General features: G+C 35.0%; 1 protein-coding gene across 7 annotated transcripts in view; it reads left to right on the top strand.

The window, feature by feature from the left end:
• The window catches only part of ADAM29 (ADAM metallopeptidase domain 29), a 71,949-nt gene that overhangs the window by 20,216 nt on the left and 24,292 nt on the right, over positions 1-27,441 (top strand). For 4 of the 7 annotated variants that reach the window (XM_001496149.5, XM_023636273.2, XM_023636275.2 and 1 more), the window contains 2 exons: positions 21,932-22,045; positions 25,122-25,327. The exons of 1 other annotated variant lie outside the window; for it this stretch is intronic. The gene's annotated coding sequence lies outside the window, so the exon portion shown is untranslated. The remainder of the gene's footprint in view (positions 1-21,931; positions 22,046-25,121; positions 25,328-27,441) is intronic. 2 more of the 7 variants (XM_070261348.1, XM_023636274.2) reach the window with 1 other exon arrangement.

Genomic DNA, 27,441 nt, shown 5'->3' with positions numbered 1-27,441 from the left:
TGATTTGGACATGAACACAGCATGATTGTGTTATTTGTCAAGAAATAGTATTCAATATTATACATTATAGGTTGTGAAAGACTAATATATTTTCTGTGGCTATTTTATGTAGATCAAACATTTAACAAACCTTTATTAAATATGTAATGTGTGGAAGGTATATTATTAACTGCTATAGTGGATATATAAGGGGATAAGTTGTATGTTTGTGTGTGTGTGTGCATGCTCACGTGTGGTCAAATTTTAATAAAGCTCCCAAGCTACAAAAAGTATAGAAATCACAGTGAAGTTTTCAAACAAATGATTTTAATTTTCACATGGACTTCTAAATGTACAATTAAAAGAGAAATAAATAAATACATTAGTTGGCAGGCTCATATAGTTATAGTAACAATTTGAAAATCGGGCATGATTGGAATCACTCTATTGATTGTCCAACTGCCAAATTAATCTGTGATTATTCTTTTTAATCATTGGAATCTTGGTTTGGTAGAAATGAATGTAAGTATCAAAATTCCTTAAGTATTTAAAAATGTGAAGACAAATTCAAATCACATGTAAACTTTAAAGAACTGAAATTTAACTATCACCATGGAATATTACTAAACCCCAAATGGACAAATACAACGCTTCTTTTTAACTCTATTGGCAGCAGTAGCCAATCAATTGAAATGTTCCTACAAATCCAATCATGAGCAGCTTAAGTCCTAAAACTGTCATGACAGATTTCTGGTTTTATCTCCAAAATTTAAAGATCCTGGAAGTTGCCACATACAGTTTTTTGACAAAAAATAAAGTGAAACAAACTGAAATCTATGGCTTTTCTTGGACCATCAGAGAACTAAAGTCACAGAGCAAATTGTCACCTGAAATCTAGAGAGATGTAAATACAGAGGATCACATCTAAGATATGCTTTATTGGAGCAGAAGTTGCTGAAGCCATGAACTGGTAGTAATACTTTAAGGCTAGTTTTTATGAACTCTAGAGGCTGAGTGTAGACTAGCATATGCGTAAGAGATTCCTTGAAAGAGGTGCCATCTTATGAGGGCCCCTGCACATTTGTGGGTTTTACCTCCAGGAACCCCACCAAGTTCTCATTATGAAGAGCCAAGAGAAATATCCTCATGGTTCTTGAAGGGGGCAGAGAAAAGGAACCATTTTCAAATATTTCCAGAAAATTATTCATAACAAATGCTTACTTCCCAAAGGAAAAACTTTATCAGAGCCTTTTTTCACTTGGGAGTAGGGCTATTACCCAACTCTGGCCACTTCTAGCCTTCCTGTCTCATCTAAGGGGATAAGGGAGCTAAGAAACGCTTGTGAAGATCACAGACTGTGGACAAAGGCCTGCTAAAAGACTAAAATTTAATTATAAGATCATAGAATGCTTTCTCTCTCTTATAACACTACATCATTAGGGCTCCAGTATATTAGCAGTATATTTTTGCTATGAGAACTACAAAGTGTGGGCTTCATATAAGAAAGAGATATTAGGAAAAGATTAAGACAACAAGTGAGACAAGAATGAAGAAGCTATAGAAATTTGATGTCTCTGACACCTACAACTATAGCAAATATTAGACACAGCCCAACTCCAAGGCAAATTAACATAAAACTTTACACTAAAGGCCTATTTAACTTTGTCCCTCTTATCTGGGATATCATGTCCAGCTTTCAAGAAAAAATCACTAATCGTGCTAGCAGAAAAGGAAAAGCACAGTCTGAAGAGACAAAGCACGCATTACAACTAGACTCAGATATGACAGAGATTTGGGAATTATCAGACGGGGAATTTAAATTAAATGTGACTAGCACGTCAAGGGACCCAACAGAACAATCACACAACATGCAAGAACAGATGGGTAATGTAAGCAGAGAGATGGAAACTCTAAGAAAAAAGTATTAAAATAAAATGGGCTTATCAGTAGACTGGACATGGCCAAAGAGAGAATCAGTGAACTTGAATATATGCCAATAGAAACTTCCCAAACTGTGAAACAAAAAGGAAAATACTGGGAAAACAGACAGAATTTTCAACAACTGTGGAACAATTACAAAATGCATAGCATATGTATAATGGGAACACCAGAAAAAGAAAGAGAAAAAGGAGCACAAAAAGTATTTGAAGCAATAATGGCTGACAATTTTCTACAATTAGTGAGAGACAAACCCCACAGATCCAACCAAACACCATGAAAAATAAATACCAAAAAGTCTGTACCTGTGAAGGTCATATTCTTCCTTTAGAAAACCAAGGAAAAGAGAAAAATCTTAAAGAAGCCAGGGGGATAAACACCTTACCCATATAGGAATAAGAATAAAAATTACAGAGGACTTCTTACAGAATCCATGAAAGCAAAAGAGTGGAGTGAAATATTTAAACTGTTGAAAGAAAAACATTTGCCAACCTAGAATTCTATTTTCAGTGAAATTATCCTTCAAACACAAAGGATAATAAAGGCTTTCTCAGAACCATCTATTCCCTCACTATGAGGGAATTTATATCAGCAAACCTGCCCCTCAAGAAATGTTAAAAGAAAGTCTTTGGGGAGAAGGAAAATTATATAGGTCAGAAACTCAGATCTACAAATATAAGGAAGAGTGTTGGAAAAAGATTAAATGAAAAAAATTTATTTTCTTATTTGTGATTAATGTAAAAAATTAGCTGTTTAAAGCAATAATAACAATGTATTGAGTGGTTATACCACATCGATAAGTGAAATGAATGGTAGCAATGTCATAAAGGTGGAGAGGAAAAAATTGAGGATACTTATAAGATACTTGGACTATATGTGAAGTGGTCTGGAATTATTTTAGGTGGAATTAGATTAGTTATAATTGTAGACTGTAAATGATAAAGCAAAACCTAAAAAGCATTATCAAAAAAGTATAAGTAATACACTAAGAAAGAAGACAAAATGGAGTCTTATAAATTGCTTAGTTAGAAACAGAGAAGGCAGAAAACACAGAGGAAGGAAAAAAAAACAAAGAACAAGTGCAATGAAGAGAAAACACTCACAAATATGAATGATATTTATCCAATTATATCAACTATATATCAATTAAATACACCAATTAAAAGATAAAATTGTCAGAGTTGTCAAAGCAGAATTCAGAAGAAAGAAAATTATTAGGGATAAAGATACATAATGATAAAAAAAAAACTCAATTATCTTGGAAGACATAAGAATCCTTAAAATGCATGCACCTAACAATAGAATGTCAAAATATATAAGACGAAAACTACAGTTTCTCCCCAGCAAAGAAATGCAAGGGGAAATAGACAAATTCAATGTTACAATTAGAGACTTCAACACCTTTCTTACAACATTGATAGATCCAGTAGGTCCAATAGACATAAGGATATAGTTGACCTGAACATCACTATCAATCAACTAGGTCTAATTGACACTTTTAGAATATTCCATCCAAAGCAGCAGAATACACATTCTGCTCAAGCTTGCATGGAACGTTCACTAGTCTAGACTACATTCTGGGTCATAAACACAAGCTAATAAATTGAGAAGAATATAAAACATACAAAGTACGTTCTCAGACTACTAAAGAATTAAACTAGAAACAAAAAAACAGAAAAATAGCTGGGAAATTCCCAAATATTTGGAGATTTAAAAAATTTCCCAATAGCTCCAAAAAATGAAAAATAAAGATTTAAATATAAGAGAGTAAAAAGTAGAGAGAGTAGAGAGTCTAGGTGTAGAAAACTAAAAAACTCTGACACAAGAAATCAAAGAACATCTAAATAAAAAGAAAGATATTCCATGTTTATGGATTGGAAAACTAAATATTGGTAAAATTCAGTTCTTCCCAAATTCATCCATAGATTCAACACAATTCCAATAAAAAAACCTAGGAAGCTACTTTGTAAATACTGATAAATACATTCTAAAGTTTTAAAGAAAGGCCAAAGACTTAGATTAACACACAAAATTTTGAAGAACAGAAAAGTTGGAGGAGTCATGCTGACTCACTATAATTCTATAATAATGAAAACAATATGGTATTGGTGAAAGAATATACACATTAGTGAAACAGAATAGAGAGCCTAGAAACAAACCCACAAAAATATGGTCTATTGATTTTTGTCAAGGTAATAAAGGCAATTCAATACAGAAAAGATCATTTTTTTGACAAATGGTGCTGGATATATTGGACAACCAAGGACACAAACCTTACAACTTTCATAAATATTAACTCAAAATGGATCATAGCTATAAATACAAAACATGAAACTATAAAACTTCCAGAAGAAAACACAGGGCAATGTCTAGGTGATTTGGCAATTAACTTTTAGATACAACACCAAAAGCATGATCCATAAAAGAAAAAAATGATGCATTGGACTTTATTAAAATTAAAAACTTCTGCTCTGTGGAAGACACTGTAAAGAGAATGAAAAGTAGTCACAGACTGGAAGAGATTCTATGCAAAACACATTTGTGGTAGAAGACATCATCCAAAATATATAAATCACCCTTAAAACTCAACAATAACAATACAAACAACCAAATTTAAAAATGGGAAAAGATAGAACAGTCACTTCATTGAAGAAAACGTACAGATGACAAGCAGAGGAAAAGATTCTCGACATCATTTGTCATTAGGAAATTGCAAATTAAAACAACAAGGAGATACTGATACATACCTGTTAGAGTGGGTAAAATCCAAAATTCTGACACTATCAATAGCTGGTAAGTATGCAGAGAAAGAAGAACTCTCATTCATTACTGGTGGAAGCACAATGGTATACCCAGACAACTTGGAAGACAGTTTGTAAGTTTTCTACAAAGCTCAACATAAGGTTACCATAAAATCCAGCAATCACTCTCATGGGTATTTGTGCAAATGATTTGAAAACGTATGTTCATGCAAAAACCGGCACATAAACATTTATAGCAGCTTTAACTCATAATCACCCAAAACTAGAAGCAACCAAAATGGCCTTTAATAATATGTGGATGAATAAACAAACTGTGTTATATCAATACAAGGGATATCATTCAGTAATAAAAAGAAATGAACTACTAAGCAATGGAAAGACATGGATGAACCTTCAATACATATTTCTAGGTGAAGGAAGTCAATCTGAAAAGGCTACAGAGCATATGATTTCAGTTATATGAGATTCTGGAAAAGGCAGTAAAAACACATAAAAGGACTAGTGGGTGTTAGAAATTTGGGGCAAATGCATAATTCCCCATTCTTTTGATGTGGCCTGGGTAAAGTGATGTGGCCTGTCCAAAAAGTATAATATGGAAAAAAAAGGAGAAAAGAATAACTTTACAGTGGAGGAATCAAACGCTTCCAAGCCAGACAATAGAGGTTAACATCAACAGTGATGTTATGCTGGGAGTACGTACCCTTGATATGTGATGAATTAGCACCTTACCTCCATGGTCTTCTTTACAAAAAACTCATAATCTCAGTCTAATCATGAAAAGAAAATCAGGTAAGCCTATACTGAGGGACATTCTACAAAATATCTGCCAAGGACTCCTCAAAACTGTCAAGGTCATCAAAAACAGCAATGTCACAGCCAAAAGAGCCTGAGAAGACATCATGGCTTATTGTAATGTAGTAGCTTGGATGGGATCTTGGAACTAAAAACAGGTATTAGGTAAAAATTAAGAAAATCTGTAAAAAGCATAGACTTTAGTTAATAATGTGTCAATATTGGTTCATTAATTGTGAAAAATAGACCATATAAGGTAAGATGTTACTTATAAGGGAAAATGGGCATGGGAGTATGTGGGAACTCTCTGCACTATATTTGCAATTTTTTTGTAAATCTAAAACTGTTCTTAAAAAAGCTTATTAAAAGAAATTATTAAAATATCATGCCAGTTTTGCCTCTTCTTTCATATATTTATGCCTCATAGGCTGAGAAATAGAAACTTAATTAAATGGTTATTTTGCTAATTATAGGATGAAAGATACCACCTCACAATGAGAGCGAGAAGTAACTTTAAATTATGCAATTGTCCCTCTTAAAATTGTTCAATTCAAATGTTCAATGACAGGATTTGTTTTACATTATTAAATATGAGATTTCATACTACTTAGACTTGCACCAAAATTAAGGTGCCAGGAAAAGTATCCACTTCAAAAGAAAAAAGAAGTGGCTACCGAGTTTGTTATGCAAAGGCTTTTGCTCCTGAAAAGCAGAGAAGTGAATCAGATGGAAGATAAAATGTTGGGTGAAAATTGATGATTGAAAAATCACTGTAAAAGGCTAAGAAAATAACTTGAAATTTATAGAGTGTATTTTCTGTTTTTTCTTGCTTACTGAAAGAGAAATAGAAGCTAAGTATTAAGGTACACATGTTTCTAAAGATATAGAATTATGTAATAGGAACACTTCTTCAAATAATCACTCTAATGAAAATCAGGCTTTCTCCAAATCTGTTTGTTTAGAAAATTATTTTCTACTCAGTGTAAAAGAAAGCATATTTTCTAGACCATTAAACAGATAGAAAGAACTGGATATTTGAGAAACCATTTGTTGTATTTAAAAATAATAATAATTGTTTATTGCATATATACAATGTAGTAGGTATTGTCCTAAATATTTAATCTGGGTTATCTCATTTAAACCACCCTAGGAGAAAGACAGTACTATTTTATTTCCAGTTTACAAAACAAAACTATGAGAATTTAATCAATGTATCTAGTAAGTATAAGTGCTGGGATTTGACTCCAGCAATAATGCTTTGGACTGATGTCCACTTTATAACACTGTCTCCTAGTCACCATTAAACACGCCTGCTTAGCCTACAGATATTTTTCCTCAATCCAAAGAGGATATAACATTTGTAAATATTTATGCATCCAACATAGGATCACCTAAATATATAAAGCAAATATTAACAGACCTAAAGGGAGAAAAAGACAAAAATACAAAAATAGTAGGAGACTTAAATGCCACACTTTCAACAATAGACAGATAATCAAAACAGAATCAATAAGGAAAAACTGGACTTAAATGATACATTAGACTAAATAAACTAAACCAATATTTACGGAACATTCTATCCAAAAGCAGCAGAATATACATTCTTCTCAAGGGCACATGGAACATTCTCTAGGATAGACCATATGTTAGCCACAAAACAAGTCTTAATAACTTCAAGAAGATTAAAATCATATCAAACTTTTTTCTGACCTTAATTATATAGAAGTAGAAATCAATTGGAAGAAGAAAACCAGCAAATTCACAAATATGTGGAGATTAAACAACATACTACTGAAAAATCAATGGTTCAAACAAGGAATCAAAAGAGAAATAAAAGATACCTTGAGGGAAATGAAAATGGAAATACAACATACCAAAACTTATGGGATATAGTAAAAGCAGTTCAAAGAGGAACGTTCACAGTGATAAATGCCTATGTTAAGAAATAAATTTTTTAAAAACACATGCAAAAGAATGAAAGTAGACAATTATCTTACACCATACATAAGAAGTAACTCAAAATGGATTAAAGACTTGAATGTAAGACCTGAAACCATAAAACTCCTAGAAGAAAATATACGCCGTACACTCTTTGACATTGGTCTTAGCAGTATCTTTTTGAATATCTGTCTCCTAAGGCAAGAGAAACAAAAGAAAAAATAAATAAATGAGACTACATCAGACTAAGAAGCTTCTGCATGACAAAGGAAACCATCAACAAAATGAAAAGGCAACACACCAACTGGGAGAAAATATTTGCCAATAATATATCTGATAAGGGGTTAACTTCCAAAATATATAAAAAGCTCAAACAACTCAACAACAGGAAATGAACAACGTGATCAAAAAATGGGCAGCGGATATGAACAGACATTTTTCCAAAGAAGATATACAGGTGGCCAGCAGGCATGTGAAAAATGCAAAGGAAAACTACAATGACATATCACTTCACACCCATCATAATGGCTATTATTAAAAGACAAGAAATAACAAGTATTGGAGAGGATGTGGAGAAAAAGGAACCCTCATACACTGCTGGTGGGAATGCAAACTGGTGCAGCCACTGTGGCAAACAGGAGATTTCTCAAAACATTAAAAATAAAAATGCCATATGATCCACCTATTCCATTTCTCTGTATTTACCCAAAAACATGAAAATCTTAATTCAAAAAGATTTATGTACCTCTACATTTATTGCAGTGTTATCCACAATAGCTAAGAATTGGAAGCAACCTAAATGCCCATCAATGGATGTGTGGATAAAGATGTGGTGTATATATATAAAATATACAATGGAATACTACTCAGCCACAAAAAAGACAAAATTGTGCCATATGCAACAACATGGATAGACCTTGAAGGTATTATGCTAAATATAAATAAATCAGACAGAGAAAGGCAATTACTCTATGATTTCACTCATATGTGGAAGATTAAAAAAAAAATACATAGATATGGACAATAGATCGGTGGTTACCAGATGGGAAGTGGGTAGAGGGAGGAGAACAGGGGTAAAGGGGCACATATGAATGGTGATGGATGGAAACTAGATTTTTGGTGGTGAACATGATGCAGTCTATACAGAAGCTGAAATATAATGATGTACTCCTGAAATGTACGTAATACTATAAACCGATGTGACGTCAATAAAATAAAAAATAAAGAAATTTTAAAAATCTCAAACAACCTAACTTTAAACCTCAAGAAACTAGAAAGAGAAGAACAAATTAAGGCCAAATTTAGTAGTAAGAGGGAAATAACAAAGATCAGAAAGGAAATAAATGAAGACTAAAGAGACAATAGAAATAATCAATAAAACTCAGAGTTGGTTTTATCAAAAGATAAACAAAATAGACAAACTTTTGACTAGGCTCATTAAGAAAAAAATGCATAGACAAATATAGTCTGAAATGAAGCAGGAAACATCACAACTGATACCATGGAAATGCAAAGGATCATAAGAGACTATCATGAATAATTATACACAAATGGGACAAATTAGAAGAAATGAATAAAGTCTTGGAAACATGCAATGCACAAAGGCTGAATCATGAAGAAATAGAAAATCTTAATAGACTGATTACTGAATCAGCAACCAAAACCTTCCAACAAACAAAAGTGGAGGAACAGGTGGCCTCACTGGTGAAATCTACCAAACATTTAAGGAAGAATTAATACCAATTCTTCTCAAACTCCTCCAAAAAATAGTAAAGAAGGAAACACATCCAAACTTATTTTACAAGGCCAGCATTATTCTGATACAAAATTAGAAAATGGCACTATAAGAAAATAAAACTATAGGCCAATATAGCTAATGAACATATATACAAAAATCCTCAACAATATTAGCAAACTGAATTCAATACATTAAAAGTATCTTACACCATGATCAAGTGTGATTTATTCCTGGGATGCAAGTATGGTTCAAAATCTGGAAATCAATCAATGTGACAACTACATTAACAAAATGAAAAATAAAAATCATGATCATCTTAATAGATGTGGAAAAAGCATTTTACAAAAATCAACAAACTTTTGTGGTCAACACTCTCAAAACACTGAGTATAGAGGGAAGATACCTCAACATAATAAAGGCCATATATGACAAGCCCACAGTTCCCATCAAACTCAATGGTGAAAAACTGAAAGTGTTTCCTTTGAGATCAGGAATAAGAAAAGGATGTCCACTCTTGCTACTTTTATTCAACACAACACTGGAAGTCTTAGCCAAAGTAATTAGGCAAGAAAAAGAAATAAAAGGCATACAAATCAGAGAAGAAGAAGTAAAATTGTCATTATTTGCAGATGGCATGATATTATATATAGAAACCCTAAAGATTCCACCAAAAAACTGTTCGAACTAATAAACAAATTCAGTAAACTTGCAAGATACAAAATTGATATAAAATCATCTCTTGCATTTCTATACACTAATAACAAACTATCAGAAAGAGAAATTAAGAAAACAATCCCATTCCCAACTGCATCAAAAACAGTAAAATACCTATGAATAAATATAACCAAGGAGGCGAAAGAACTATACACTCAAAACTGTAAGACATTGATGAAAGAAATTGAAGAAGACACAAATAAATAGAAAGATATTCAGTGCTGATGGACTGGAAGAATTTATATTGTTAAAATGTCTATACTATTCAAAGTGAAGTATAGAGTCAATGCAATCCATATCAAAATTCCAATGGCATTTTCTCCAGAAATAGAACAAATAATCCTAAAATTTGTGTGGAAGCACAAAAGATACCAACAGCCAAAATAGTCTTGTTAAAGAACAAAAAAGCTAGAGGCATCACAGTTTCTAACTTTAAACTATATCACAAAGCTATAGTAATCAAAACACTATGGTATTGGCATGAAAAAGCAAATACATACATCAATAGAAGAGAATAGAGAAACCAGAAATACACCCACACTTATATGGTCAATTAATTTATGACAAAAGAGCCAATAATACAACAGGAAAAGAATAGTCTCTTTGCTAAATGGTGTTGAGAAAACATGACACCCACATGCAAAAAATTAAACTGGACCACAATTTTTTTATACACAAAAATCAACTCAAATTGGTTTAAAGACTTGAATATAAGACCTGAAACTGTAAAAGTCTTAGAAGAAATCATATGGGTTAACCTCCTAGACGTTGATCTTGATAGTGATTTTTTTTGGATTTAACACCAAAAGCAAAGGTGAAAAAAGCAAAACTAAACAAATGGGACTACACTAATCACACTAAAAAGCTTTACACAGCAGAAGAAACCCACAAAATAAATAGGTAACCTACAAAATGGGTGAACGTATTTCAAATCATATATCTGATAAGGGGGTTATATCCAAAATACATAAAGAACTCATACAAATCAATAGGAAAAAAACCCCAAACAATCCAATTAAAAAATGGCAGAGGAACTGAATTGTTATTTTTTTAGACATACAAATGGCCAACAGATACATGAAAAGTTGCTGAACATCAATAATCATCAGGGAAATACAAATCAAGACCACAATGAGATATCACTTTACCCTTGTCAGAATGGCTATTATTCAAAAGATAAGAAATGAGTGTTGGCAAGAGTGTGGATAAAAAAGAACTCTTGTACACTGTTGGCAGGAGTTTAAATTAGTGCAGCCACTATGGAAAACAGTAAGGAACTTATTCAGAAAATTAAAAATAGAACTACCATACAATCTAGCAGCCTCCCTGAGTACTTATCCAATGAAAGAAAAGCACTATCTCAAAAACCTATCTTTACTTCCATGTTCATTGCAGCATTATTTGCAATAACCAAGACATGGAAACAACTTGTGTCCTTTGACAGATAAATAGAAAATGTAGTCAGGGGTGCGAGCCCCATGGTCGAGTGGTTAAAGTTCTACATTCTGTGCTTTGGTGGCCTGGTTTTGTGGGTTTGGATCTTGGGTATTGGACCTACTCTACTCATCAGTCATGCTGTGGAGGCATCCTACACACAGAATAGAGGAAGAATGGCACAGACGTTAGCTCATAGCTGATCTTCCTTAAGCAAAAAAAAAGAGGAAGACTGCCAACAGATCTTAGCTTAGAGTGAAGATTCCTCACCAAAAAAAGAAAATGTAGTCTATATATAGAATGGAATATTATTTGGCCACAAAAAAGAAGAAAGGCCTGCCATTTGCAACAACATAGACAGACCTTAAGAGCATTATGCTAAGCGAAATATCAAAAGAAAGACAAATACTGTAAGATCTCACTTATATGTGAACCAAAAAAAAGAACAACTGAACTCACAGATACAGAGACCAGATTGGTGGCTGCCAAAGTTGGGGGGTGGGGAGGGTGGGTGAAACGGGTGAAGGAAGTCAAAAGTTACAAAATTCCAGTTATAAGATAAATAAGTCTTGGAGATGTACCATATAGTATGATGACTATAGTTGGTAATACTGTATTGTATATTTGAAAGTTGCTAAGAGTAAATCTTAAAATTTCTCATCAAGAAACAAAAATTGTAACTATTTGCGATGATGGATGTTAATTAGACTTATTGTGGTGATAATTTCACAATATATACATATATTTATCTTTATGTTCTACACCTGAAAGTAATATAATATTATATGTTAATCATATCTCAGAAAAAACCTTTTCCTGGTTGTCTGCGGGATTAATTTTATCAATATTATTTAATTTGCTCGAGTTCTTAAAATGAGGTGTATATTTAGATATGAAGTTTTGATAAGGCAAAAGTATAAGGACAAATATCATTATGTTTTCCATTAAAATACTAGTTTTTAAACTCAGGGAGTGTTGATAATATGAGAATATATAATTATTTAATAATAGTAGTGATAATCATATTATTGTAGTATTATAAAACTATAAACAAGGATTTTTTTCACAGAGGAAATTGGGAAAACATTTTTAAGAATATAACAAAAGAATGTGCTTACTCTTTGTAGTATATAGTTCTATGGATTTTGCCAAATGCATAGTATCATCTGCCACCATAGTACTATATAGAACACTTCAATCACTCCAAAAATTCCCTCATACTGTGATTTTATGGTCAACTACTCCCACACTCCCAGCTCTTGATACCCACTGATATATTTTCCACCCCCTTTTTTTTTTTTTGCCATTTTTAGAGTATTATATAAATGAAGTCATATATTATTTAGTTTTTTGGGTCTTGTTTCTCTCACTAGCAAAAGTTACTTAAGACTCATCCATGTTGTTGCAGAAATCAACAGTCAGTATCCTTTTTATTATTGAGTAGTACGTATCTTTCCTGGCTTATGATGGAGTTATGTCCCAATAAGCCCATTGTAAGTTGAAAATATCATAAGTTGAAAATGCATTTAATATCCTTAACCTACTGGACATCATAGCTTATCCTAGCATACCTTAAACGTGCTCAGAATACTTACGTTAGTCTACTGTTGGGCAAAATTATCTAATGCAAAGCCTATTTTATAATAAAGTGTGGAATATCTCATGTATTGAATTTATTTATTAAATTTGTTGAGTACTGTACTGAAAATGAAAAACAGAATGGTTGTATAGGTATGAAATGGTTGTAAGCATATCAGTTATTTACCCTCATGATCACATGGCTGACTGGGATCTGTGGCTTGCTGCCACTGCCCAGCATCACAAGAAAGTATCACATCGTATATTGCTAGCCCAGGGATGATCAAAATTCAAAGTACAGTTTCTACTAAATGCGTGTCACTTTCACACCATCATAAAGCTGAAAAATCGTAAGTCGAACCATCCTAAGTTGAGTACTGTCTGTATACCATTGCATGCATGTTCTACAGTGTGTTTAACTTGTTGAAGGGCAGCTGTACTGTTTCCATTTTAGGAGACTATAGATTAAATCAGTATAGACATTCACATACAGGTTTTTGCACGAACCCAAGTTTTCAATTCACTGGGGAAAATACAAAAAAGTAGGATGGCTGGGTTGATGGTAAGTGTATGTTTAATTTCTCAATGAACTGCCCAACTGTTTTACAAAAGGGTTGCATTCTTGCATCTCCACAGCAATGTATGAGTTTTTCACTTTTTCTGCCTCCTTGCTAGTGCTTGGTATTTTGGATATTTTTTAGCCATCCTAAGAAGTGTACTGTGGTATTTCATTTTGGCTTAATTTGCATTTCATGAATGAATAATAGTACTGATTATCTTTCATATGCTTATCTGCCATCTATTATCTTCTTTGGTGGAATGTCTGTTGAAATATTTTGCCTATTTTTTATCTGGTTTTGGTTTTTGTTGCTGTTAAGAATTCTTGATATATACCAAATAAAAATCCTTTATCAGATGTACTATTTGCAAATATTGTATCTCAGTCTGTGGCGTGCCTCTTCATTTCCTTCGTACAGATTTTTCCAGAGCAAAAGTTTTTAATTTTGTTCTAATTTATTTATTTTTGTTTTATAATCATGCCTTTGTGGTTGTATCTAAAATCTATTTCCTAAATCCAAGATCATACAGCTATTTTCTTCTAGAAATTTAAAAATTTTACATTTTAAATCTATGTCTATTTATATATATTTACAACATCTTATTGGTGCTGTTCCTCTGGAGGCCTCATTAATATAGTCAGCTTGTCAACATTTACAAACATCTTACGGGAATTTTGATTAAAATTGTGTTGAATCTATAGGTGATTTGGGAAATTGAAACAATAATATTGAGAATTTATAAACATGGCATATCTATCTATTAATTAGGTTTTTTAAATTTCTTTCATTAGTGTTTTGTGATTTTCAATATGCCTATTCTGTGCATAGTTTTTTTAGATTTATACTTATGTATCTTTTCCTTTTGTGGTGCTCTTTAAGGTTTTTTAATTGAAATTGTTATTGAAATAATTGTAGATACATATGCAATTGTAAAATATAATACAAAAAAACATCATATTTACCCTTTACCCAGTTTCCACAAATAGTAACTTCCTTCAAAAACTAAAGAACAATATCGCAACCAGAATATTGACAATGATATAATCCTTGATCTTATTAAGATTTCCCCAGTTTTATTTGTACTGTTTTGTGTGTATGTGTGTGTGTGTGCATTTAGTTCTATTTAATTTTATCATATGGGCAGATTCATGTATTCATTATCATGTTTAAGAAATAGAATAGTTAGAGAGACATCACCAAGATGGCAGATAGGAGGCCTCTGATCTTCTCTTCTCCCACGGACACACTGAATATACAGCAACACGTGGATAGATTCCCTCTATGAGAAAGCCAGAAACTAGTGGAGTGATTCCAACACATTAGGTGACTGAGAAAACACCTAAATTGAAATGGGTAGGAAAGGCTGAGACATGCTCTTTCCAGAAATACCACTCCTGGCATAATGCCTTACAATTGGGAGGGAACCCCCAACTCTCAATTTCTTCCTATAAAGTGAAGAGTTTTGACCACATATCTAGTGCACCAAGTTTTAAGGCTGCCACCTGAGGGATGGGCCCCCTAATCACCTAGCTCTAGTAATCAACAGTGTTTAGCATTCACAAGTGCAACAAGACCAATTAAAGAAGCAGATTTTAAATTGAGCATGCAAGCACTTCCCAGAGCTATACCTCTGGGTTTAGGGCAGAGGGAGCAAGCAAAAATGTCCATCTATGATTTCTTCCTGAAAGGAGTTTTACTGCATACCTTCACAACTGCTGCCTGAGGATTGGTCTTCTAATCAGCCTACATCTGGCTGCTGACTATAATCCTCCTGGGAACCTGAAAGAGCCAGTGAGCACTTCCCCTGAATTTTCCCTCAGGCTTGCTGCAACAAATAAAACAAAGTTGCCAGCTTCTCCCTGGAAGAAGCTTATCCATGCATCTAGTGCCCCAATTTTTATGGCTGCCACCCAAGGGACAGGTCCCCAAATCAACTAGCTCTAGAGCCAATTGGGCTTGCATTCATGAGTCCCACACGACTAGAGCAAACAAAGAAGCAGTTTCTAAATAAGTGCGTGAGTGTTCCTTGCAGATACACCCTGAGCTCAGCAGAGAGAGAGCAGACAAAAAACCCATCTCTCAGTTTCTTCCTGTAAGAGATTTGATGCATACTTTCCCAGCTGTTGCCTGAGGTTCTGGCTTCTAATCAGTCTACATGTGAGAGCTGAGTGAGATGCTCCCAGGAGCCATGAAAGAGCTTATGCGCATATGTTCCACATTCTCTCCTGTTATTGTTTCAAGAGTAGAACCAAGTCTCTAGCTTCTCCCTGTAAGGAGCTTGTCCACACATATAGCTGCCATGCAAGGAACTGATTCCCAAATCACCTAGCTCTGGAAGCTGATGGGGCTTGGCATCCATGAGTCTCCTGGGACCATATAAAAATAAAGACGCAGTGCTATATGAGTGCACAAGCATTCTCAGTGACTATTGCCTTTGGCTCAGCACAAAATGACTAGGCAAAAACACAAAGCTCCTGAATTTTCCCTGAAAGGGACAAGGCTGCATATCTAATGTCATGAGTTTCCCAGATGCTGACTGAAGGTCGAGCTTCCAATTGGCCTGCATCAAAGAGCTAAAGGGATGGGATAGGCAATTAGTAGTTCTCTGGGATCCTAAACAGATGTGTGGGTATTTCCCACATCTTTGGAAAGCTAGCATGTATTGGCACACGCTAATCTACTGAAAGCAGCTAAGAACAAATCTGGACAAACACAAAGGTTTGAGAGGTAACCAGGACCCTGAGCTAGGCTGATTGACAAAGTTATTTTCCTACGTGAGGCCTGTCTGTCAAGGCTAGGAGAAATGGCTGGTTAATGTAATGTGCAGAAACCAACACAGAGTGTCAAGAGAAATAAAGAAGTAGAAGTCTATGTTTCAAATAAAAAAAACAAGATAAATCTTCAGAAACTGACCTTAAAGAAACAGAGATAAGCGATTTACCCAAAAGAGAGTTCAAAATAACAGCCATAAAGATGTTCACTGAGATCAGGAGAGCAGTACATGAATAATGTGAAAATTTCACAGTGATAGAAAATATTAAAAAGTACCAGAGATAATAGAGCTGAAGAATACCAATTATTGAACTAAAAAAATTAATAGAAGGGTTCAACAGCAGACTAGATCAAGTTGAAGAAAGAATCAGCAAACTCAAACATACAACAGTAGAAATCATCCAATCAGAAGATCAAAAAGAAAAAAGAATGAAAAAGAGTGGGAGATCTCGTCAAGATGGCGCTGTGAGTAGACGTTGAACTCGCCTCCTCCCACGAACACAACCAGGTTACAACAATTTTGGGAATAATTACCCTGGATTGAAAACTGAAAACTGGATAAGAAGAACACCCGCGACAAGGGACAGTCCTGACGAAGGCAGAAGAGGTAGTAATTCCTGCTAGAGAGGAAAAAAGCCACCTTTGGGAGCAGCGGAGCTTCTCAGCTGGTCAGGCGGGAGCCACCCTAAGCTATGAGCCCTCCCTGGAGGAGTGAGGTCCAGAGCAGGGGCTGATACTGCTATAAGCATCCTTCGGACTTAGCCCAACTGAGATGGGGGTCTTACTGTCTGGCTTTGCTGGCTATTAACTGCAGTGAGAACATCCCTAGAAAAGCTATCAGCCAAAAGCTGGAAAGATCCACATCTTAAAAGGGCCCACGCACAAACTCACTCATTGCAGCAACCTAAAATCACCAGAGAGAAAGCTGACTGTCCTTTGGTGAAACAAGACTCACCTGGTGGACTCTGGGGGCATCTTGGTGAGAGGAAGGTCCTCTCCAGAGACTGAGACATTGGTGGGGGCCATTGTTCTGAGCTGGTCCAGGCGTGCTGACCCGGACACCTGGTGGGGGCCATTGAGGTGCATCCCTTGGGCTGTTAGCCCAGGGGTCTGCCACACCCACTAGAGCACAGATTTAATCCAATTCAGCCAGGGCAGGCAACCCGCCCCAGGGAATGGCCCCACCTAACAGCAAGCCCTCAGGCTACTTTTCAGCCTGCATTGACTGAGTGCCTTGATCCTCTACATGCAGGCAAGGGTGTCTGCCTCTGTGGGGCAGGGCCTGTGTGAGGACCAGGTGAACTGTGGGGGGCATAGGGGCAGAGGTCGGGGCCTCTGCAGTGTGGCGTTTGGGTACACTCCAGGGTGTTGAGAAGTGTGCACGGACCAGGACTGTGTTGACAGTGTATGTGGTCCAGTGGGGGGTGAGGCTTATCAGCAGCAGAAGACCTGTGCTTCACAAATAGCTATAAAAAGGATCAGCCCCACCTTCCAAAGCCTGAAACAATGGAGTGTCCCCATGCCAAGGGCTAGCCTCACTCAGCTGCACTCCTAAGAGAACTGACAACGGCCTTGTTGGCCTCAGGCCTATCACAACTGTACGACGCCCCTGAGCCAGCCATTTGTGACAACATGGGTAGACCTTGAGGGTATTATGCTGAGTGAAGAGGGAGAAAGTCAAATACCATATGATCTCACTCATAAGTAGACCATTGGGGAAAGGGGGAGGTTTGAGGGCAAAAGGAGTGATTAGGCTCACATGTGAGGGGATGCACTATAGTTAGCATTTGGGTGGTGAACATGATGTAATGTATACAGAATTCGAAATATGATGTACATTGGAAAAAAATAAAAATAAAAAAAAAGTACGTTAAAAAGATCATACATCATGATCAAGTGGGTTTCTTTCATTCCAGGGATGCAGGGATGGTTCAACATCTGCCAATCTATCAACGTGATACACAACATTAACAAAATGAAGAATAAAAATCACATGATCATCTCAATAGATGCAGAGAAAGCATTTGACAAGATACAGCATCCATTTATGATACAAACTCTAAATAAAATGGGTATAGAAGGAAAAAGCTCAACATAATAAAGGCCATATATGACAAACCCACAACAAATATCATTCTCAATGGAGAAAAACTGAAAGCTATCCCTCTAAGAACAGGAACCAGATAAGGATGCCCACTGTCACCACTCTTATTTAACATAGTATTGGCAGTCCTAGCCAGACCAAAAGAAATAAAAGGGATCCACATTGGAAAAGAAACTATCACTCTTTGCAGATGACGTGATTTTATATCTAGAAAACCCTAAAGATTCCACTAAAAAACTTTTAGAAACAATAAAGGAATACAGTCAAGTTGCGGGATACAAAATCAACATACAAAAATCAGTTGCGTTTCTATACACTAACAATGAAGTAGCAGAAAGAGAAATTAAGAATACAATCCCATTTACAATTGCAACAAAAACAATAAAATACCTAGGAATAAACTTAACCAAAGAGGTGAAAGATCTGTACACCGAAAACTATAAAACATTGTTGAAAGAAATCGAAGAAGACACAAAGAAATGGAAAGCTATTCTGTGCTCTTGGATTGGAAGAATTAACATTGTTAAAATGTCCATACTTCCTAAAGCAATCTATAGATTCAATGCAATCCCTATCAAAGTTCCAACAACATTTTTTACAGAAATAGAGCAAAGAATCCTAAAATTTATATGGAACAACAAAAGACTCTGAATAGCCAAAGGATTCCTGAGAAAAAAGAACAAAGCTGGAGGTATCACACTCCCTGATTTTAAATTATACTACAAAGCCATAGTAACCAAAACAGCATGGTACTGGCACAAAAACAGACACATAGATCAATGGAACAGAATTGAGAATCCAGAAGTAAAGCCACACGTTTATGGATGGCTAATATTCTACAAGGGAGCCAAGGGCATACGATGGAGAAAGGAGAGTCTCTTCAATAAATGGTGTTGGGGAAACTGGACAGCCACATGCAAAAGAATGAAAGTAGACCATTCCCTTACATCATGTACAAAAATAAACTCAAAATGGATTAAAGACTTGAATGCAAGACCCGAAACCATGAGACTACTAGAAGAAAACATAGGCAGTACACTCTTTGACATCCGTCTGAGTAGCATATTTTCAAGTCCCATGTCTGATTGGGCAAGGGAAACAAAAGAAAAAATGAACAAATGGGACTACCTCAGACTAAAAGTCTCCTGCACAGCAAAGGAAACCATCAACAAAATGAAAAGGCAACCTAACAATTGGGAGAAGATATTTGCAAACCATATATCAGATAAGGGGATAATATCCAAAATATAGGAAGAACTAATACAGCTCAACAACAAAAAAACCAACAATCCAATTAGAAAATGGGCAAAAGATCTGAACAGAGATTTCTCCAAAGAAGATATACGGATGGCCGACAGGCTTATGAAAAGATGCTCAACATCATTAGCTATCAGGGAAATGCAAATCAAAACTACAATGAGGTATCACGTCACTCCAGTCAGAATGGCTATAATTAACAAGACAGGAAACAACAAATGTTGGAGAGGATATGGAGAGAAAGGAATCCTCATATATTGCTGGTGGGAATGCAAACTGGTACAGCCACTAAGGAAAGTAGTATGGAGTATCCTCAGAAAACTAAGGATAGATCTACCATATGATCCAGCTATTCCACTGCTGGGTATTTATCCAAAGAACTTGAAAACACAAAGGCATAAAGACACTTGCACCCCTATGTTCACTGCAGCGTTATACACAATAGCCAAGACATGGAAGAAACCTAGGTGCCCATCAAGGGACGAATGGATAAAGAAGATGCAGTATTTATACACGATGGGCTACTACTCAGCCATAAGAAATGATGAAATCTGGCCATTTGTGACAACATGGATGGAACTTGAGGGTATTATGCTGAGCAAAATAAGTCAGAGGGAGAAAGTCAGATACCGTATGATCTCACTCATGAGTAGAAGATAAAAACGATGACAAAAAACCACAGCATTGGAGATTGGGTTGGTGGTTATCATAGGGGAAGGGGGTAGGGAGTGGGCAAAAGGGGGGATTAGGCTTACATGTCGGGGGATGGACTATAATTAGTTTTCGGGTGGTGAACATGATGTAATGTACACAGAATTCGAAATATGATGAACATCCGAAAATAATTTTTTTTAAAAAAAAGGAAAAAGAGTGAAGATATTTTAAGGGACTTACGGGACACAATCAAACAGATTAGTATATGCATTACAGGTATCCCAGAAGAAGAGAGAGAGAGAAGGGGCAGAAAGCTTATGCGAGGAACTAATGGCTAAACTTTCCAAACCTCTGAAAAGAAACAGACATCTGTATTCAGATCTCATTTAGCTTTGTTATGTTTCCATTTTCATTTGTCTCGAGATATTTTTTATTTCCCTTTAGATTTCATCTTTGGCCCCTTGTTTGTTCAGGAGCATATTTTTAAATCTCCACACTTTTGTGAATTTTTCAGTTTTCCTCTTATTATTGATTTCTAGTTTCATACCATTGTGGTCAGAAAAGATACTTGGTATGATTTCAGTCTTCTTAAATTTGTTAAGACTTGTTTTGTGAGCCACCATATGATCTATCTTGGAGAATGTTTTGTCTGCACTTGAGAAAAATGATATTCTGCTGTTGTTGAATGCAATGTTCTATATATGTCTCTCAGGTCCATCTGACTTAACACATAGTTCAAGTGCACTGTTTTCTTATTGATTTTTCTGCCTGGATAACCAATACATTGTTGAATGTAGGCTATTGAAGTCCCCTGCTATTATTGTATTGCTGTCTGTTTTTCCCTTCAAATCCGTTAATATGTGCTTTATTTTTAGGTGCTCCTATGTCGGGTGCATAAATGTTTACAGTTATTATATCTTTCGGTTAGTTGACCCCTTTACCATTATATAATGACCTACCCTCTCTCTCATTACATTTTTTCACTTAAAGTCTCTTTTATCTGATATAAGTATAGTTACCCCTGCTCTCTTTTGGTTTCCATTTGCAAGGAATATCTTTTTGCTTCCTTCCACTTTAGTCTATGTGCGTCCTTAAAGCTGAAGTGAGCCTCTCATAGGCAGCTACACTTGGGTATTGTTTTTTTTACCCATTCACTCTATGTTTTTGATTGGAGAATTTAGTTCATTTATATTGAAAGTAATTATTGATTACTTTCCATACCTATGGACGTACTGTTGCCATTTTATTAAATGCTTTCTGGCTGTTTTGTTGTTCTTTTGTTCCTTTCTTCCTTTCTTGTTTGCTTTCTTTATGATTTGGTGATTTCTGTCATGCATGCTTTGACACGTCTCTCTTTATCTTTTGTGTATGTATTAGAGGTTTTTACTTTGTAGTACCATGAGGCTTACATAAAATATCTGATAACAGTCTATTTTAAGCTGATAACTATATATGCGGATAACAACATATAAAAGCTCTACATTTTTACTCTTTTCCACAACGTTTTATGTTTTTGATATCTCAGTTTATATCTTTTTATATTGTGTATCTATTAACAAATTATTGTAGCTATAGTTATTTTTAATACTTTTGTCTTTTAACCTTTTTACTGGAGTTACAAGTGATTTACACACCCCTATTTCAATATTAGAGTTTTCTGAATTTAACTTATATTTACCTAATGTTACTAATTAGCATACTTTTGTTTCAGCTTGAAGAACTACGTTTAATATTTCTGTAAGGCTGGTCAAGTGGTGATGAACTCCTTCAGTTTATTTGGGAAAATATTTACCTCTCTTTTAATTTTCAAGAACAACTTTTCTGGGTAAAGTATTCTGATTTGGCAGATTTTTTTCTCACTCTATATTTTGTTTTTTCTTCTTGTGCATGTATTTTCCAATTCTGATGAGGTCAAATTTATAAATTTGTCCTTTGACATATATGTGCTTTTGGTGTTCAGTCAAAGAACTGCCTAGTCATATGTCCTGACTTCAATTTTTAAAAAAATCACAGTTTTATGTTTTACATTTAGTGCATGATCCACTTGAGTTTTTGTATCAAGTGTGTGGTTTACGTTTTCCCTCTCTTCTTCCTCCTCTTCTTCTTTTATGGATGTCCAATTCCTCAAGCACCATTTGTTGAAAGGTCTGTCCTTTTTCCATTGAATGACCTTTACACCTTTGTCAAAAAGCAAATTTGTCACCAAGCATATTTGTGTGGATCTATTTCTGGGTTCTCTTTTCTGTTCCATTGATCTATGTATCTATGGCTCCACCAATACACACTGTCTTGATTACTGTAGCTATCCAGGTAGGCTTTATATTAGGAAAAATGATTTTTCCTTTTCAACATTGTTTTAGCTATTTTACAGCCTGAACCTTTCCATATAGATTTTAGAATAAACATATTTTTAACAAAAAGCTTACTTGAGTTTTGTTAGTAATTATCCTGAAATTATAGAAAAATTTGGAGAGAAGGGGCATCTTCACTATGTTGTCTTCTAATCCATTGATATTTAGTGAGATTTTTAAAAATTTCTTTTATGAACATTTTGTAGTTTTCAGGTTACAAATCCTGTACATATTTTGTTAAGTGCATACCTATATATTACATTTTCTTTGGAGCGATTGTATATGGTAATTTATTTTTAATTTTGGTTTCTTATATTTATTGTTAATATGTAGAAAAGCAATTGATTGTTGTTTGTTGATCTTGTATCCTGCAACCTTGCTGAGCTCACTTATTAGTCCTGTAATTATTTTGTAGTAGATTTCTTGGGATTTTCTATAAATTTCTTGTTGTAGCAGAGTCCCTCTTGTTGGTGCATTGCTACTCAGATATTTCTGGGCGGGAAGAAGAGCCTTAGGATAAGCTTGGGAGAAGAGCACTTCACCTGGCTACCCATTGTTAGCTGGGTCCTGATAGATCCCTTTTGTGAGTGGTTTCTCACTTGGCATTATTATAGGACCTCTCATTTGATCCAGGGGAGAAATGAGCCTACCTAGTTCATCTTCTTTTGCTAGATTAGGGGTCAGGAAACATTTGGCCTGGGTGGCCTTCCTCTGTTGGATGTGGGGATGTAAGACAAACTGCCACAGTATTTTTGTTTTCCTCCAGTTCTTGGATTCCAAACCATTTTGTCTTCCTCTTTCTTGTTTAAAAACTCTTCCCTAAAGGCATCCAAATCTCAGTTTCTGGATTTTAACTAACTCTCCAGATAAATACCCAGCCACGTGGCCTGGTCATAGTGTCAAGGAAAAATTGCACCAGAGGGAGTTAAACAGGCAAGGAAGACTTTATTCAAGACTACTGCAATAGGGATGAAGACTATTGCAATAGGGGAAAGAGATTGAATGTAACCCCACTGAAACTTTGAAAGGTGAGGGAATTTGTAAGGGGTGAGCTAGTGGAAAAGTACAGGAGGATGTTGAGGGGAGGTTAGTAAATATATGGGCCATCCATGTTTACTAATTGGTGTTTATTAAAGTTAGACTCCTACCTTTCCACATAGACTGGGAGATAGAGGCACTATCTTTCTTGATAATTATATTTCAAAGAGATGGCTCCCAAGTCCTTGAGAAAGACATTCCTGGGTTGTAAAACTGGCAAGAGGCTGGGAAAAGGTTTACATCTCAAAAGGTCAGAGAATAAATTTGCATTTGCAAGTTTCCTAAGGTAAATGCTCTAAGAAAAGAAAGGTTGGAGACCTGTAATTAGGAAAAAAAATTGTCTAAAATTTGGTCAAGCTAAAGAAATCTTAAGGCCATCTTGGTCAATATCAAATTACTGTAAATTTCATGAATACCTTCTGCTGATTTGAACTTTCTTATCTTTGCACACATTGTTCTCTCTTTGTAAAATATCTTTCCCCTCTTGTTTTCAAGACAGTTTCCTTATTATTGCAAGAATCTGCTCAATCATAACCTCTTCTATAAAGCACCCCTGGCCAGTTGATAAAGCACTTCTTTGTGCTACCTTTTTTTTTTCTTAAATAGACTAGAAAGTCTATTGTGATGCTTTCAAAAAGAACTAACTGCCTTCTCTTTTTGGACACTTGGTAAACCCTAACATGTCTTCTAGTAAATAATTTGCATTATTTCATTATTTATACCTCACACTCTTACTCTCTCTCATCTATTTAATATCTCTATATCAAACTCTATCCTCTCTCATGATATAAACTTGAAACTAAATAGGCACTCAATAATGCTTTTAAATTGAATAAAGCAATCTTCACATGGTATTGAAGTTTTTAATAATACATCTTTACCTCTTGTCTCTAAATAACATCAGTTCATTCACCTTCTAAAAAAGCCTTTAACACACTGTCTAGCAGTTGATCACTGATTATTTAATGAATGAGTAGATGAATGATAATTTATAAAGAAAAAATATTTTTAAAAAAATAGAAATCTTTTATCTAAGCTCTGAATATGATATTAAAGTCTCAGAAAAACCTAATTTATGTAATAATTAAAGGCATTAGTGTCTATATCTAAACAGTGGTTGCATCTATTTTCTTCAACTATTCATTTTCTTTTTCACAGATCACCCACTCTTTTTCTAAGTGATCATATGTCTCTTCTCCTAGAATCAGAAACTCTATTTTGAAAAATTACTCTGGATTTAACAATTTAAGTAACCCTTTTGCCATTGACAGTCTTGATGTAGAAGAATGGCTTTCCTCTGGGAAACTTTACATTTATTTGTCTAAATTCCACTTTAGTATACTATTTTCCTTTATTCTTTAAAAAGCTATGGAAACTTTTATTTTTCAGTCTACTATCTTTGTGTTTAGCTATTAAACTTTAGCTTATCAAACTGCTGAATTTAGGCTTTATCTGTCTCATTTTCTCCCATAATATTCTTTAACAGTTTATAATCCTCATTTCTCATTTTAGGTAGAATACAAAACAAATTCTCCCTTCAGTCTCATGATTTGTGAACAAAAACTGAAGTGAAATCTCAAGAGGATGACTCTCTCAGGAAGCAGATTTGCAGTACTCGTGTGATTGTAAACCTATCAGGCACGAAGACTAATTTGACTGCATCTCCATCTAGTCTTCTCTGTGTGGGCTCAGATCTCTTTGACAGTGGAAAGAAGCAGGTAAAGCAAATAAGCAGAGGGCAGCCAAAGTCATTACCAAACCACATACCAAACCAAACACATAACTAAATGTGTGTTAACTTTTCCTACTTGAGGGTTACTTCTAAATAGCAATGTCATCAAGTAGAAGAAATGAAAAAATGTGGATAAACACATATTTGGTTTATTGACATGGGTCTTACCATATCTACATGAGAAACAAAGGGCATATCAATTTCAAGATATTGTTCAGAATTTTAATTCTCAGATTCAAAGTCCTTCTTTTTTCTCTTGTTTTGCTGAGGAACATTGTCCCTGAGCTAACATCTGTGCCAGTCTTCCTCTATTTTATATGTGGGATGCTGCCACAGCATGGTCTGATGCATAGGTCTGTACCTGGGATCTGAACCCATGAACCCCAGGCCACTGAAGTGGACAGGCGAACTTAACCACTACACCACTGGACTGACCCCTGAACCTTCTTTTTAATTTAAAATTCAAACTCTATTTAATATGCTCTTTAGACAAATTCCTCTCAAATTCAAACCTAGTTCCTTTCTTTCTCACATGAATGTACATATTTTCCAAACTCAAGGCTTCAAGTATCTTGTTAACTGATATCTAACTTTCTATTGACAAAAATTATCTTTATCCATTCCTACCTTGTATTTCCACCAACTAACATTAACCAGGAGCACATACATATTCCATTTTACACTAGGAATCCCTTAAAGGCTAATTTTCTATATTTGTAAGTAATCTCAAGTTTGTCTCTCTTTCTCTGTTTTAAAATATTCCTCACGGTTAGTACTCACTATTATTTATACACAATCTCTCTCTCTCACACACACACATACATAAACACACACACTCACAGAGAGAGAGAGAAAAGATGGTAAATTAATCAATGTTTTTTTCTTTTTATAATTTATTTTATTTTTTTCTACATTTCCTTTATAGAAATGGCAATATATGAGGCCTTCAGTACCTAATCGGGGGGGAGTAAAATGAGAGAGCAAAGATGTAAAATTCTTGGCTTATAACTTCAAATATTACAATCCAGGGGTAAGCTAAGTAAAGATTTTGAATGATATTAGGCAGAATCATTTTATCATTTTTCCCCACCCTTCTCTTCCCCTTTGTCTCAAGCTAAATGAAAATCTTCCAATGAGATGAAGGGGAAATTCTGAGGAGGAAACAAAACAGTTAGATACTAGTAAGATGTAGGAAAGAAGTTCCTCTATTACAAAATTAGCCACAAAGCATGGAGCAATGGGAAAAAAATACCAGGAATCAAGAATAGGTAAGTCCATTCATACATGACTGTCCAGGGAATCTGAAAATCTCCCCAAATCCCCTGCGCCTAAGCAGATGGTCTTGGAGTATCCTCAAAGATAGATCCCATATGGTTTGATCAGATACAAAGAGCAATCTAGGATTTCCTGATCTAGCAGAGAGTGAGGTAGATGTGAAATAGAGGGTGAGTGGCCCTGAGGATTGTGGCTAGAAGACTCTAGAGAAGAAAGCAGATTGGACCATAAATCTATTAACCAGATCAGGGTTGATGGGTTATCTCAGGTGATATCAAGAAGGTCTTCATGTGAGAATGAAGAGAATAGCATACAAGCAGAGGACAAAACACATTCACAGACTGGAGCTTTTGTTCCCTCTTCATTATGGTTAGAAGTCATCTAAACCCCTTAGAATTGAGAGACAGTTCCAGAGAAAAGGAAGAGGGCAAAAGTCTTGAATCTCCTGAGTGTAAATTTGAAGTGAGAGAAAATACCAAAGTAATTAAGTTTAAGTTGAATTGCCTACAATTATCTCTTTAACATGAGGTAGAAAAAGGGATTGAAATATAAGGTAAATTATGTAAAATCAAGGACTTGCTGTGCCTACCAATCTCTGTTTTTTAATGTCATAAATTATTCAACTAATTATACATTTTATCACCCTGCATTTCTTATTAATATAACAGTGTTACTGTGATATAATTCACATACCTTAAGTTCAGCCTTTTAAAGTGTATAATACAGTGATTTTGAGTATATTCATAGAGTTGTACAACCATCGCTACTATCTAACTACAGAATATATTTAAGGCTCCCAAAGAAACCCTATGCTCATTAGCAATC

Source organism: Equus caballus, chromosome 2, assembly GCF_041296265.1.
Source record: "Equus caballus isolate H_3958 breed thoroughbred chromosome 2, TB-T2T, whole genome shotgun sequence".
Lineage (NCBI taxonomy): Eukaryota > Metazoa > Chordata > Mammalia > Perissodactyla > Equidae > Equus > Equus caballus.
The sequence above is the reverse complement of the archived record's forward strand: the minus strand, read 5'-3'. Positions and strand labels throughout refer to the sequence as shown.